General features: G+C 39.0%; 9 non-coding genes across 9 annotated transcripts; all 9 read left to right on the top strand.

The window, feature by feature from the left end:
* Positions 1–170: 170 nt before the first annotated feature.
* On the top strand, positions 171–242 carry TRNAG-UCC (transfer RNA glycine (anticodon UCC)). The gene has a single exon. It is a non-coding gene; the product is annotated as a tRNA-Gly (tRNA).
* A 953-nt stretch (positions 243–1,195) lies between these two features.
* TRNAG-UCC (transfer RNA glycine (anticodon UCC)) lies at positions 1,196–1,267 on the top strand. Its single transcript has one exon. It is a non-coding gene; the product is annotated as a tRNA-Gly (tRNA).
* A 1,450-nt stretch (positions 1,268–2,717) lies between these two features.
* On the top strand, positions 2,718–2,789 carry TRNAG-UCC (transfer RNA glycine (anticodon UCC)). The gene has a single exon. It is a non-coding gene; the product is annotated as a tRNA-Gly (tRNA).
* Positions 2,790–3,742: 953 nt separating this feature from the next.
* On the top strand, positions 3,743–3,814 carry TRNAG-UCC (transfer RNA glycine (anticodon UCC)). The gene has a single exon. It is a non-coding gene; the product is annotated as a tRNA-Gly (tRNA).
* Positions 3,815–4,767: 953 nt separating this feature from the next.
* TRNAG-UCC (transfer RNA glycine (anticodon UCC)) lies at positions 4,768–4,839 on the top strand. Its single transcript has one exon. It is a non-coding gene; the product is annotated as a tRNA-Gly (tRNA).
* A 3,032-nt stretch (positions 4,840–7,871) lies between these two features.
* On the top strand, positions 7,872–7,943 carry TRNAG-UCC (transfer RNA glycine (anticodon UCC)). The gene has a single exon. It is a non-coding gene; the product is annotated as a tRNA-Gly (tRNA).
* A 953-nt stretch (positions 7,944–8,896) lies between these two features.
* TRNAG-UCC (transfer RNA glycine (anticodon UCC)) lies at positions 8,897–8,968 on the top strand. The gene has a single exon. It is a non-coding gene; the product is annotated as a tRNA-Gly (tRNA).
* A 2,569-nt stretch (positions 8,969–11,537) lies between these two features.
* On the top strand, positions 11,538–11,609 carry TRNAG-UCC (transfer RNA glycine (anticodon UCC)). Its single transcript has one exon. It is a non-coding gene; the product is annotated as a tRNA-Gly (tRNA).
* Positions 11,610–12,562: 953 nt separating this feature from the next.
* Positions 12,563–12,634, top strand: TRNAG-UCC (transfer RNA glycine (anticodon UCC)). The gene has a single exon. It is a non-coding gene; the product is annotated as a tRNA-Gly (tRNA).
* The last annotated feature ends 474 nt before the right edge of the window (positions 12,635–13,108 follow it).

Consider the following 13,108-nt stretch of genomic DNA (forward strand, 5'->3'; position numbering starts at 1 on the left):
AAATTTCTGCAATAGATTTTTTTCATCTTATTCCAATAAACAGTGTGCTTGCAAAGTTTGAAAAAGCGAAATGTGAACTTAGACTAGGCGAGCGTTCTTGAGAGATCAGGAAGCTTGTTTGAAAATGTGACCGTATGGCTCGTGGTGTCGGTAAAACCAAAATGCATCAAGCGTTGGTGGTATAGTGGTGAGCATAGCTGCCTTCCAAGCAGTTGACCCGGGTTCGATTCCCGGCCAACGCAAGAAAATCTGATTTAACGACACTGTAGTCAGCAAATTTTGCGTTCCTATTTAACATTCTCAACGATTGTTACTGCTCTTGTTGCTGAATCAACAACATTTTGTGCTGGATCATGCTCTACATAGATCAGATATGAATGACTCGCGGAAATTGTCAATCACTTTGGGTTTTTTGTTTTTTAATTTTTTTTCTTGTACAATAACGGTCATTTTAAGCACGGCTCTCGAAAATCTGAACCGTATCAGTTTGGAAGAACCCAATTTTTGGGAAGTGCCCAAGTCAAGTTAAAATTTCTGCAATAGATTTTTTTCATCTTATTCCAATAAACAGTGTGCTTGCAAAGTTTGAAACAGCGAAATGTGAACTTAGACTAGGCGAGCGTTCTTGAGAGATCAGGAAGCTTGTCTGAAAATGTGACCGTATGGCTCGTGGTGTCGGTAAAACTAAAACACATCAAGCGTTGGTGATATAGTGGTGAGCATAGCTGCCTTCCAAGCAAGAAAATCTGATTTTACGACACTGTAGTCAGCAAATTTTGCGTTCCTATTTAACATTCTCAACGACTGTTACTGCTCTTGTTGCTGAATCAACAACATTTTGTGCTGGATCATGCTCTACATAGATCAGATATGAATGACTCGCGGAAATTGTCAATCACTTTGGGTTTTTTGTTTTTTAATTTTTTTTCTTGTACAATAACGGTCATTTTAAGCACGGCTCTCGAAAATCTGAACCGTATCAGTTTGGAAGAACCCAATTTTTGGGAAGTGCCCAAGTCAAGTTAAAATTTCTGCAATAGATTTTTTTCATCTTATTCCAATAAACAGTGTGCTTGCAAAGTTTGAAACAGCGAAATGTGTACTTAGACTAGGCGAGCGTTCTTGAGAGATCAGGAAGCTTGTCTGAAAATGTGACCGTATGGCTTGTGGTGTCGGTAAAACTAAAACACATCAAGCGTTGGTGGTATAGTGGTGAGCATAGCTGCCTTCCAAGCAGTTGACCCGGGTTCGATTCCCGGCCAACGCAAGAAAATCTGATTTTACGACACTGTAGTCAGCAAATTTTGCGTTCCTATTTAACATTCTCAACGACTGTTACTGCTCTTGTTGCTGAATCAACAACATTTTGTGCTGGATCATGCTCTACATAGATCAGATATGAATGACTCGCGGAAATTGTCAATCACTTTGGGTTTTTTGTTTTTTAATTTTTTTTCTTGTACAATAACGGTCATTTTAAGCACGGCTCTCGAAAATCGGAACCGTATCAGTTTGGAAGAACCCAATTTTTGGGAAGTGCCCAAGTCAAGTTAAAATTTCTGCAATAGATTTTTTTCATCTTATTCCAATAAACAGTGTGCTTGCAAAGTTTGAAACAGCAAAATGTGAACTTAGACTAGGCGAGCGTTCTTGAGAGATCAGGAAGCTTGTCTGAAAATGTGACCGTATGGCTCGTGGTGTCGGTAAAACTAAAACACATCAAGCGTTGGTGATATAGTGGTGAGCATAGCTGCCTTCCAAGCAAGAAAATCTGATTTTACGACACTGTAGTCAGCAAATTTTGCGTTCCTATTTAACATTCTCAACGACTGTTACTGCTCTTGTTGCTGAATCAACAACATTTTGTGCTGGATCATGCTCTACATAGATCAGATATAAATGACTCGCGGAAATTGTCAATCACTTTGGGTTTTTTGTTTTTTAATTTTTTTTCTTGTACAATAACGGTCATTTTAAGCACGGCTCTCGAAAATCTGAACCGTATCAGTTTGGAAGAACCCAATTTTTGGGAAGTGCCCAAGTCAAGTTAAAATTTCTGCAATAGATTTTTTTCATCTTATTCCAATAAACAGTGTGCTTGCAAAGTTTGAAACAGCAAAATGTGAACTTAGACTAGGCGAGCGTTCTTGAGAGATCAGGAAGCTTGTCTGAAAATGTGACCGTATGGCTCGTGGTGTCGGTAAAACTAAAACACATCAAGCGTTGGTGATATAGTGGTGAGCATAGCTGCCTTCCAAGCAAGAAAATCTGATTTTACGACACTGTAGTCAGCAAATTTTGCGTTCCTATTTAACATTCTCAACGACTGTTACTGCTCTTGTTGCTGAATCAACAACATTTTGTGCTGGATCATGCTCTACATAGATCAGATATGAATGACTCGCGGAAATTGTCAATCACTTTTGGTTTTTTGTTTTTTAATTTTTTTTCTTGTACAATAACGGTCATTTTAAGCACGGCTCTCGAAAATCTGAACCGTATCAGTTTGGAAGAACCCAATTTTTGGGAAGTGCCCAAGTCAAGTTAAAATTTCTGCAATAGATTTTTTTCATCTTATTCCAATAAACAGTGTGCTTGCAAAGTTTGAAACAGCGAAATGTGTACTTAGACTAGGCGAGCGTTCTTGAGAGATCAGGAAGCTTGTCTGAAAATGTGACCGTATGGCTTGTGGTGTCGGTAAAACTAAAACACATCAAGCGTTGGTGGTATAGTGGTGAGCATAGCTGCCTTCCAAGCAGTTGACCCGGGTTCGATTCCCGGCCAACGCAAGAAAATCTGATTTTACGACACTGTAGTCAGCAAATTTTGCGTTCCTATTTAACATTCTCAACGACTGTTACTGCTCTTGTTGCTGAATCAACAACATTTTGTGCTGGATCATGCTCTACATAGATCAGATATGAATGACTCGCGGAAATTGTCAATCACTTTGGGTTTTTTGTTTTTTAATTTTTTTTCTTGTACAATAACGGTCATTTTAAGCACGGCTCTCGAAAATCGGAACCGTATCAGTTTGGAAGAACCCAATTTTTGGGAAGTGCCCAAGTCAAGTTAAAATTTCTGCAATAGATTTTTTTCATCTTATTCCAATAAACAGTGTGCTTGCAAAGTTTGAAACAGCAAAATGTGAACTTAGACTAGGCGAGCGTTCTTGAGAGATCAGGAAGCTTGTCTGAAAATGTGACCGTATGGCTCGTGGTGTCGGTAAAACTAAAACACATCAAGCGTTGGTGATATAGTGGTGAGCATAGCTGCCTTCCAAGCAAGAAAATCTGATTTTACGACACTGTAGTCAGCAAATTTTGCGTTCCTATTTAACATTCTCAACGACTGTTACTGCTCTTGTTGCTGAATCAACAACATTTTGTGCTGGATCATGCTCTACATAGATCAGATATAAATGACTCGCGGAAATTGTCAATCACTTTGGGTTTTTTGTTTTTTAATTTTTTTTCTTGTACAATAACGGTCATTTTAAGCACGGCTCTCGAAAATCTGAACCGTATCAGTTTGGAAGAACCCAATTTTTGGGAAGTGCCCAAGTCAATTTAAAATTTCTGCAATAGATTTTTTTCATCTTATTCCAATAAACAGTGTGCTTGCAAAGTTTGAAACAGCGAAATGTGAACTTAGACTAGGCGAGCGTTCTTGAGAGCTCAGGAAGCTTGTTTGAAAATGTGACCGTATGGCTCGTGGTGTCGGTAAAACCAAAATGCATCAAGCGTTGGTGGTATAGTGGTGAGCATAGCTGCCTTCCAAGCAGTTGACCCGGGTTCGATTCCCGGCCAACGCAAGAAAATCTGATTTTACGACACTGTAGTCAGCAAATTTTGCGTTCCTATTTAACATTCTCAACGACTGTTACTGCTCTTGTTGCTGAATCAACAACATTTTGTGCTGGATCATGCTCTACATAGATCAGATATGAATGACTCGCGGAAATTGTCAATCACTTTGGGTTTTTTGTTTTTTAATTTTTTTTCTTGTACAATAACGGTCATTTTAAGCACGGCTCTCGAAAATCGGAACCGTATCAGTTTGGAAGAACCCAATTTTTGGGAAGTGCCCAAGTCAAGTTAAAATTTCTGCAATAGATTTTTTTCATCTTATTCCAATAAACAGTGTGCTTGCAAAGTTTGAAACAGCAAAATGTGAACTTAGACTAGGCGAGCGTTCTTGAGAGATCAGGAAGCTTGTCTGAAAATGTGACCGTATGGCTCGTGGTGTCGGTAAAACTAAAACACATCAAGCGTTGGTGATATAGTGGTGAGCATAGCTGCCTTCCAAGCAAGAAAATCTGATTTTACGACACTGTAGTCAGCAAATTTTGCGTTCCTATTTAACATTCTCAACGACTGTTACTGCTCTTGTTGCTGAATCAACAACATTTTGTGCTGGATCATGCTCTACATAGATCAGATATAAATGACTCGCGGAAATTGTCAATCACTTTGGGTTTTTTGTTTTTTAATTTTTTTTCTTGTACAATAACGGTCATTTTAAGCACGGCTCTCGAAAATCTGAACCGTATCAGTTTGGAAGAACCCAATTTTTGGGAAGTGCCCAAGTCAATTTAAAATTTCTGCAATAGATTTTTTTCATCTTATTCCAATAAACAGTGTGCTTGCAAAGTTTGAAACAGCGAAATGTGAACTTAGACTAGGCGAGCGTTCTTGAGAGCTCAGGAAGCTTGTTTGAAAATGTGACCGTATGGCTCGTGGTGTCGGTAAAACCAAAATGCATCAAGCGTTGGTGGTATAGTGGTGAGCATAGCTGCCTTCCAAGCAGTTGACCCGGGTTCGATTCCCGGCCAACGCAAGAAAATCTGATTTTACGACACTGTAGTCAGCAAATTTTGCGTTCTTATTTAACATTCTCAACGACTGTTACTGCTCTTGTTGCTGAATCAACAAAATTTTGTGCTGGATCATGCTCTACGTAGATCAGATATGAATGACTCGCGGAAATTGTCAATCACTTTGGGTTTTTTGTTTTTTAATTTTTTTTCTTGTACAATAACGGTCATTTTAAGCACGGCTCTCGAAAATCTGAACCGTATCAGTTTGGAAGAACCCAATTTTTGGGAAGTGCCCAAGTCAATTTAAAATTTCTGCAATAGATTTTGTTCATCTTATTCCAATAAACAGTGTGCTTGCAAAGTTTGAAACAGCGAAATGTGAACTTAGACTAGGCGAGCGTTCTTGAGAGATCAGGAAGCTTGTCTGAAAATGTGACCGTATGGCTCGTGGTGTCGGTAAAACTAAAACACATCAAGCGTTGGTGATATAGTGGTGAGCATAGCTGCCTTCCAAGCAAGAAAATCGGATTTTACGACACTGTAGTCAGCAAATTTTGCGTTCCTATTTAACATTCTCAACGACTGTTACTGCTCTTGTTGCTGAATCAACAACATTTTGTGCTGGATCATGCTCTACATAGATCAGATATAAATGACTCGCGGAAATTGTCAATCACTTTGGGTTTTTTGTTTTTTAATTTTTTTTCTTGTACAATAACGGTCATTTTAAGCACGGCTCTCGAAAATCTGAACCGTATCAGTTTGGAAGAACCCAATTTTTGGGAAGTGGCCAAGTCAATTTAAAATTTCTGCAATAGATTTTTTCATCTTATTCCAATAAACAGTGTGCTTGCAAAGTTTGAAACAGCGAAATGTGAACTTAGACTAGGCGAGCGTTCTTGAGAGATCAGGAAGCTTGTTTGAAAATGTGACCGTATGGCTCGTGGTTTCGGTAAAACCAAAATGCATCAAGCGTTGGTGTTATAGTGGTGAGCATAGCTGCCTTCCAAGCAGATGACCCGGGTTTTATTCCCGGCCAACGCAAGAAAATCTGATTTGACGACACTGTAGTCAGCAAATTTTGCGTTCCTATTTAACATTCTCAACGACTGTTACTGCTCTTGTTGCTGAATCAACAACATTTTGTGCTGGATCATGCTCTACATAGATCAGATATGAATGACTCGCGGAAATTGTCAATCACTTTGGGTTTTTTGTTTTTTAATTTTTTTTCTTGTACAATAACTGTCATTTTAAGCACGGCTCTCGAAAATCTGAACCGTATCAGTTTGGAAGAACCCAATTTTTGGGAAGTGCCCAAGTCAAGTTAAAATTTCTGCAATAGATTTTTTTCATCTTATTCCAATAAACAGTGTGCTTGCAAAGTTTGAAACAGCGAAATGTGAACTTAGACTAGGCGAGCGTTCTTGAGAGATCAGGAAGCTTGTCTGAAAATGTGACCGTATGGCTCGTGGTGTCTGTAAAACTAAAACACATCAAGCGTTGGTGATATAGTGGTGAGCATAGCTGCCTTCCAAGCAAGAAAATCGGATTTTACGACACTGTAGTCAGCAAATTTTGCGTTCCTATTTAACATTCTCAACGACTGTTACTGCTCTTGTTGCTGAATCAACAACATTTTGTGCTGGATCATGCTCTACATAGATCAGATATAAATGACTCGCGGAAATTGTCAATCACTTTGGGTTTTTTGTTTTTTAATTTTTTTTCTTGTACAATAACGGTCATTTTAAGCACGGCTCTCGAAAATCTGAACCGTATCAGTTTGGAAGAACCCAATTTTTGGGAAGTGGCCAAGTCAATTTAAAATTTCTGCAATAGATTTTTTCATCTTATTCCAATAAACAGTGTGCTTGCAAAGTTTGAAACAGCGAAATGTGAACTTAGACTAGGCGAGCGTTCTTGAGAGATCAGGAAGCTTGTTTGAAAATGTGACCGTATGGCTCGTGGTTTCGGTAAAACCAAAATGCATCAAGCGTTGGTGTTATAGTGGTGAGCATAGCTGCCTTCCAAGCAGATGACCCGGGTTTTATTCCCGGCCAACGCAAGAAAATCTGATTTGACGACACTGTAGTCAGCAAATTTTGCGTTCCTATTTAACATTCTCAACGACTGTTACTGCTCTTGTTGCTGAATCAACAAAATTTTGTGCTGGATCATGCTCTACATAGATCAGATATGAATGACTCTCTGAAATTGTCAATCACTTTGGGTTTTTTGTTTTTTAATTTTTTTTCTTGTACAATAACGGTCATTTTAAGCACGGCTCTCGAAAATCTGAACCGTATCAGTTTGGAAGAACCCAATTTTTGGGAAGTGCCCAAGTCAATTTAAAATTTCTGCAATAGATTTTTTTCATCTTATTCCAATAAACAGTGTGCTTGCAAAGTTTGAAACAGCGAAATGTGAACTTAGACTAGGCGAGCGTTCTTGAGAGATCAGGAAGCTTGTTTGAAAATGTGACCGTCTGGCTCGTGGTGTCGGTAAAACCAAAATGCATCAAGCGTTGGTGGTATAGTGGTGAGCCTAGCTGCCTTCCAAGCAGTTGACCCGGGTTCGATTCCCGGCCAACGCAAGAAAATCTGATTTTACGACACTGTAGTCAGCAAATTTTGCGTTCCTATTTAACATTCTCAACGACTGTTACTGCTCTTGTTGCTGAATCAACAACATTTTGTGCTGGATCATGCTCTACATAGATCAGATATGAATGACTCGCGGAAATTGTCAATCACTTTTGGTTTTTTGTTTTTTAATTTTTTTTCTTGTACAATAACGGTCATTTTAAGCACGGCTCTCGAAAATCTGAACCGTATCAGTTTGGAAGAACCCAATTTTTGGGAAGTGCCCAAGTCAAGTTAAAATTTCTGCAATAGATTTTTTTCATCTTATTCCAATAAACAGTGTGCTTGCAAAGTTTGAAACAGCGAAATATGTACTTAGACTAGGCGAGCGTTCTTGAGAGATCAGGAAGCTTGTCTGAAAATGTGACCGTATGGCTTGTGGTGTCGGTAAAACTAAAACACATCAAGCGTTGGTGGTATAGTGGTGAGCATAGCTGCCTTCCAAGCAGTTGACCCGGGTTCGATTCCCGGCCAACGCAAGAAAATCTGATTTTACGACACTGTAGTCAGCAAATTTTGCGTTCCTATTTAACATTCTCAACGACTGTTACTGCTCTTGTTGCTGAATCAACAACATTTTGTGCTGGATCATGCTCTACATAGATCAGATATGAATGACTCGCGGAAATTGTCAATCACTTTGGGTTTTTTGTTTTTTAATTTTTTTTCTTGTACAATAACGGTCATTTTAAGCACGGCTCTCGAAAATCGGAACCGTATCAGTTTGGAAGAACCCAATTTTTGGGAAGTGCCCAAGTCAAGTTAAAATTTCTGCAATAGATTTTTTTCATCTTATTCCAATAAACAGTGTGCTTGCAAAGTTTGAAACAGCGAAATGTGAACTTAGACTAGGCGAGCGTTCTTGAGAGATCAGGAAGCTTGTCTGAAAATGTGACCGTATGGCTCGTGGTGTCGGTAAAACTAAAACACATCAAGCGTTGGTGATATAGTGGTGAGCATAGCTGCCTTCCAAGCAAGAAAATCTGATTTTACGACACTGTAGTCAGCAAATTTTGCGTTCCTATTTAACATTCTCAACGACTGTTACTGCTCTTGTTGCTGAATCAACAACATTTTGTGCTGGATCATGCTCTACATAGATTAGATATAAATGACTCGCGGAAATTGTCAATCACTTTGGGTTTTTTGTTTTTTAATTTTTTTTCTTGTACAATAACGGTCATTTTAAGCACGGCTCTCGAAAATCTGAACCGTATCAGTTTGGAAGAACCCAATTTTTGGGAAGTGCCCAAGTCAATTTAAAATTTCTGCAATAGATTTTTTTCATCTTATTCCAATAAACAGTGTGCTTGCAAAGTTTGAAACAGCGAAATGTGAACTTAGACTAGGCGAGCGTTCTTGAGAGATCAGGAAGCTTGTTTGAAAATGTGACCGTATGGCTCGTGGTGTCGGTAAAACCAAAATGCATCAAGCGTTGGTGGTATAGTGGTGAGCATAGCTGCCTTCCAAGCAGTTGACCCGGGTTCAATTCCCGGCCAACGCAAGAAAATCTGATTTTACGACACTGTAGTCAGCAAATTTTGCGTTCTTATTTAACATTCTCAACGACTGTTACTGCTCTTGTTGCTGAATCAACAAAATTTTGTGCTGGATCATGCTCTACGTAGATCAGATATGAATGACTCGCGGAAATTGTCAATCACTTTGGGTTTTTTGTTTTTTAATTTTTTTTCTTGTACAATAACGGTCATTTTAAGCACGGCTCTCGAAAATCTGAACCGTATCAGTTTGGAAGAACCCAATTTTTGGGAAGTGCCCAAGTCAATTTAAAATTTCTGCAATAGATTTTTTTCATCTTATTCCAATAAACAGTGTGCTTGCAAAGTTTGAAACAGCGAAATGTGAACTTAGACTAGGCGAGCGTTCTTGAGAGATCAGGAAGCTTGTCTGAAAATGTGACCGTATGGCTCGTGGTTTCGGTAAAACTAAAATACATCAAGTGTTGGCTGTATAGTGGTGAGCATAGCTGCCTTCCAAGCAGTTGACCCGGGTTTTATTCCCGGCCAACGCAAGAAAATCTGATTTGACGACACTGTAGTCAGCAAATTTTGCGTTCCTATTTAACATTCTCAACGACTGTTACTGCTCTTGTTGCTGAATCAACAACATTTTGTGCTGGATCATGCTCTACATAGATCAGATATAAATGACTCGCGGAAATTGTCAATCACTTTGGGTTTTTTGTTTTTTAATTTTTTTTCTTGTACAATAACGGTCATTTTAAGCACGGCTCTCGAAAATCTGAACCGTATCAGTTTGGAAGAACCCAATTTTTGGGAAGTGGCCAAGTCAATTTAAAATTTCTGCAATAGATTTTTTTCATCTTATTCCAATAAACAGTGTGCTTGCAAAGTTTGAAACAGCGAAATGTGAACTTAGACTAGGCGAGCGTTCTTGAGAGATCAGGAAGCTTGTTTGAAAATGTGACCGTATGGCTCGTGGTGTCGGTAAAACCAAAATGCATCAAGCGTTGTTGGTATAGTGGTGAGCATAGCTGCCTTCCAAGCAGTTGACCCGGGTTCGATTCCCGGCCAACGCAAGAAAATCTGATTTTACGACACTGTAGTCAGCAAATTTTGCGTTCCTATTTAACATTCTCAACGACTGTTACTGCTCTTGTTGCTGAATCAACAACATTTTGTGCTGGATCATGCTCTACGTAGATCAGATATGAATGACTCGCGGAAATTGTCAATCACTTTGGGTTTTTTGTTTTTTAATTTTTTTTCTTGTACAATAACGGTCATTTTAAGCACGGCTCTCGAAAATCTGAACCGTATCAGTTTGGAATAACCCAATTTTTGGGAAGTGCCCAAGTCAATTTAAAATTTCTGCAATAGATTTTTTTCATCTTATTCCAATAAACAGTGTGCTTGCAAAGTTTGAAACAGCGAAATGTGAACTTAGACTAGGCGAGCGTTCTTGAGAGATCAGGAAGCTTGTCTGAAAATGTGACCGTATGGCTCGTGGTTTCGGTAAAACTAAAATACATCAAGTGTTGGCTGTATAGTGGTGAGCATAGCTGCCTTCCAAGCAGTTGACCCGGGTTTTATTCCCGGCCAACGCAAGAAAATCTGATTTGACGACACTGTAGTCAGCAAATTTTGCGTTCCTATTTAACATTCTCAACGACTGTTACTGCTCTTGTTGCTGAATCAACAAAATTTTGTGCTGGATCATGCTCTACATAGATCAGATATGAATGACTCTCGGAAATTGTCAATCACTTTGGGTTTTTTTGTTTTTTAATTTTTTTTCTTGTACAATAACGGTCATTTTAAGCACGGCTCTCGAAAATCTGAACCGTATCAGTTTGGAAGAACCCAATTTTTGGGAAGTGCCCAAGTCAATTTAAAATTTCTGCAATAGATTTTTTTCATCTTATTCCAATAAACAGTGTGCTTGCAAAGTTTGAAACAGCGAAATGTGAACTTAGACTAGGCGAGCGTTCTTGAGAGATCAGGAAGCTTGTTTGAAAATGTGACCGTCTGGCTCGTGGTGTCGGTAAAACCAAAATGCATCAAGCGTTGGTGGTATAGTGGTGAGCATAGCTGCCTTCCAAGCAGTTGACCCGGGTTCGCTTCCCGGCCAACGCAAGAAAATCTGATTTTACGACACTGTAGTCAGCAAATTTTGCGTTCCTATTTAACATTCTCAACGACTGTTACTGCTCTTGTTGCTGAATCAACAACATTTTGTGCTGGATCATGCTCTACATAGATCAGATATGAATGACTCGCGGAAATTGTCAATCACTTTTGGTTTTTTGTTTTTTAATTTTTTTTCTTGTACAATAACGGTCATTTTAAGCACGGCTCTCGAAAATCTGAACCGTATCAGTTTGGAAGAACCCAATTTTTGGGAAGTGCCCAAGTCAAGTTAAAATTTCTGCAATAGATTTTTTTCATCTTATTCCAATAAACAGTGTGCTTGCAAAGTTTGAAACAGCGAAATATGTACTTAGACTAGGCGAGCGTTCTTGAGAGATCAGGAAGCTTGTCTGAAAATGTGACCGTATGGCTTGTGGTGTCGGTAAAACTAAAACACATCAAGCGTTGGTGGTATAGTGGTGAGCATAGCTGCCTTCCAAGCAGTTGACCCGGGTTCGATTCCCGGCCAACGCAAGAAAATCTGATTTTACGACACTGTAGTCAGCAAATTTTGCGTTCCTATTTAACATTCTCAACGCCTGTTACTGCTCTTGTTGCTGAATCAACAACATTTTGTGCTGGATCATGCTCTACATAGATCAGATATGAATGACTCGCGGAAATTGTCAATCACTTTGGGTTTTTTGTTTTTTAATTTTTTTTCTTGTACAATAACGGTCATTTTAAGCACGGCTCTCGAAAATCGGAACCGTATCAGTTTGGAAGAACCCAATTTTTGGGAAGTGCCCAAGTCAAGTTAAAATTTCTGCAATAGATTTTTTTCATCTTATTCCAATAAACAGTGTGCTTGCAAAGTTTGAAACAGCGAAATGTGAACTTAGACTAGGCGAGCGTTCTTGAGAGATCAGGAAGCTTGTCTGAAAATGTGACCGTATGGCTCGTGGTGTCGGTAAAACTAAAACACATCAAGCGTTGGTGATATAGTGGTGAGCATAGCTGCCTTCCAAGCAAGAAAATCTGATTTTACGACACTGTAGTCAGCAAATTTTGCGTTCCTATTTAACATTCTCAACGACTGTTACTGCTCTTGTTGCTGAATCAACAACATTTTGTGCTGGATCATGCTCTACATAGATTAGATATAAATGACTCGCGGAAATTGTCAATCACTTTGGGTTTTTTGTTTTTTAATTTTTTTTCTTGTACAATAACGGTCATTTTAAGCACGGCTCTCGAAAATCTGAACCGTATCAGTTTGGAAGAACCCAATTTTTGGGAAGTGCCCAAGTCAATTTAAAATTTCTGCAATAGATTTTTTTCATCTTATTCCAATAAACAGTGTGCTTGCAAAGTTTGAAACAGCGAAATGTGAACTTAGACTAGGCGAGCGTTCTTGAGAGATCAGGAAGCTTGTTTGAAAATGTGACCGTATGGCTCGTGGTGTCGGTAAAACCAAAATGCATCAAGCGTTGGTGGTATAGTGGTGAGCATAGCTGCCTTCCAAGCAGTTGACCCGGGTTCAATTCCCGGCCAACGCAAGAAAATCTGATTTTACGACACTGTAGTCAGCAAATTTTGCGTTCTTATTTAACATTCTCAACGACTGTTACTGCTCTTGTTGCTGAATCAACAAAATTTTGTGCTGGATCATGCTCTACGTAGATCAGATATGAATGACTCGCGGAAATTGTCAATCACTTTGGGTTTTTTGTTTTTTAATTTTTTTTCTTGTACAATAACGGTCATTTTAAGCACGGCTCTCGAAAATCTGAACCGTATCAGTTTGGAAGAACCCAATTTTTGGGAAGTGCCCAAGTCAATTTAAAATTTCTGCAATAGATTTTTTTCATCTTATTCCAATAAACAGTGTGCTTGCAAAGTTTGAAACAGCGAAATGTGAACTTAGACTAGGCGAGCGTTCTTGAGAGATCAGGAAGCTTGTCTGAAAATGTGACCGTATGGCTCGTGGTTTCGGTAAAACTAAAATACATCAAGTGTTGGCTGTATAGTGG

Source organism: Pelobates fuscus, chromosome 3, assembly GCF_036172605.1.
Source record: "Pelobates fuscus isolate aPelFus1 chromosome 3, aPelFus1.pri, whole genome shotgun sequence".
NCBI classification, from domain to species: Eukaryota; Metazoa; Chordata; class Amphibia; order Anura; family Pelobatidae; genus Pelobates; species Pelobates fuscus.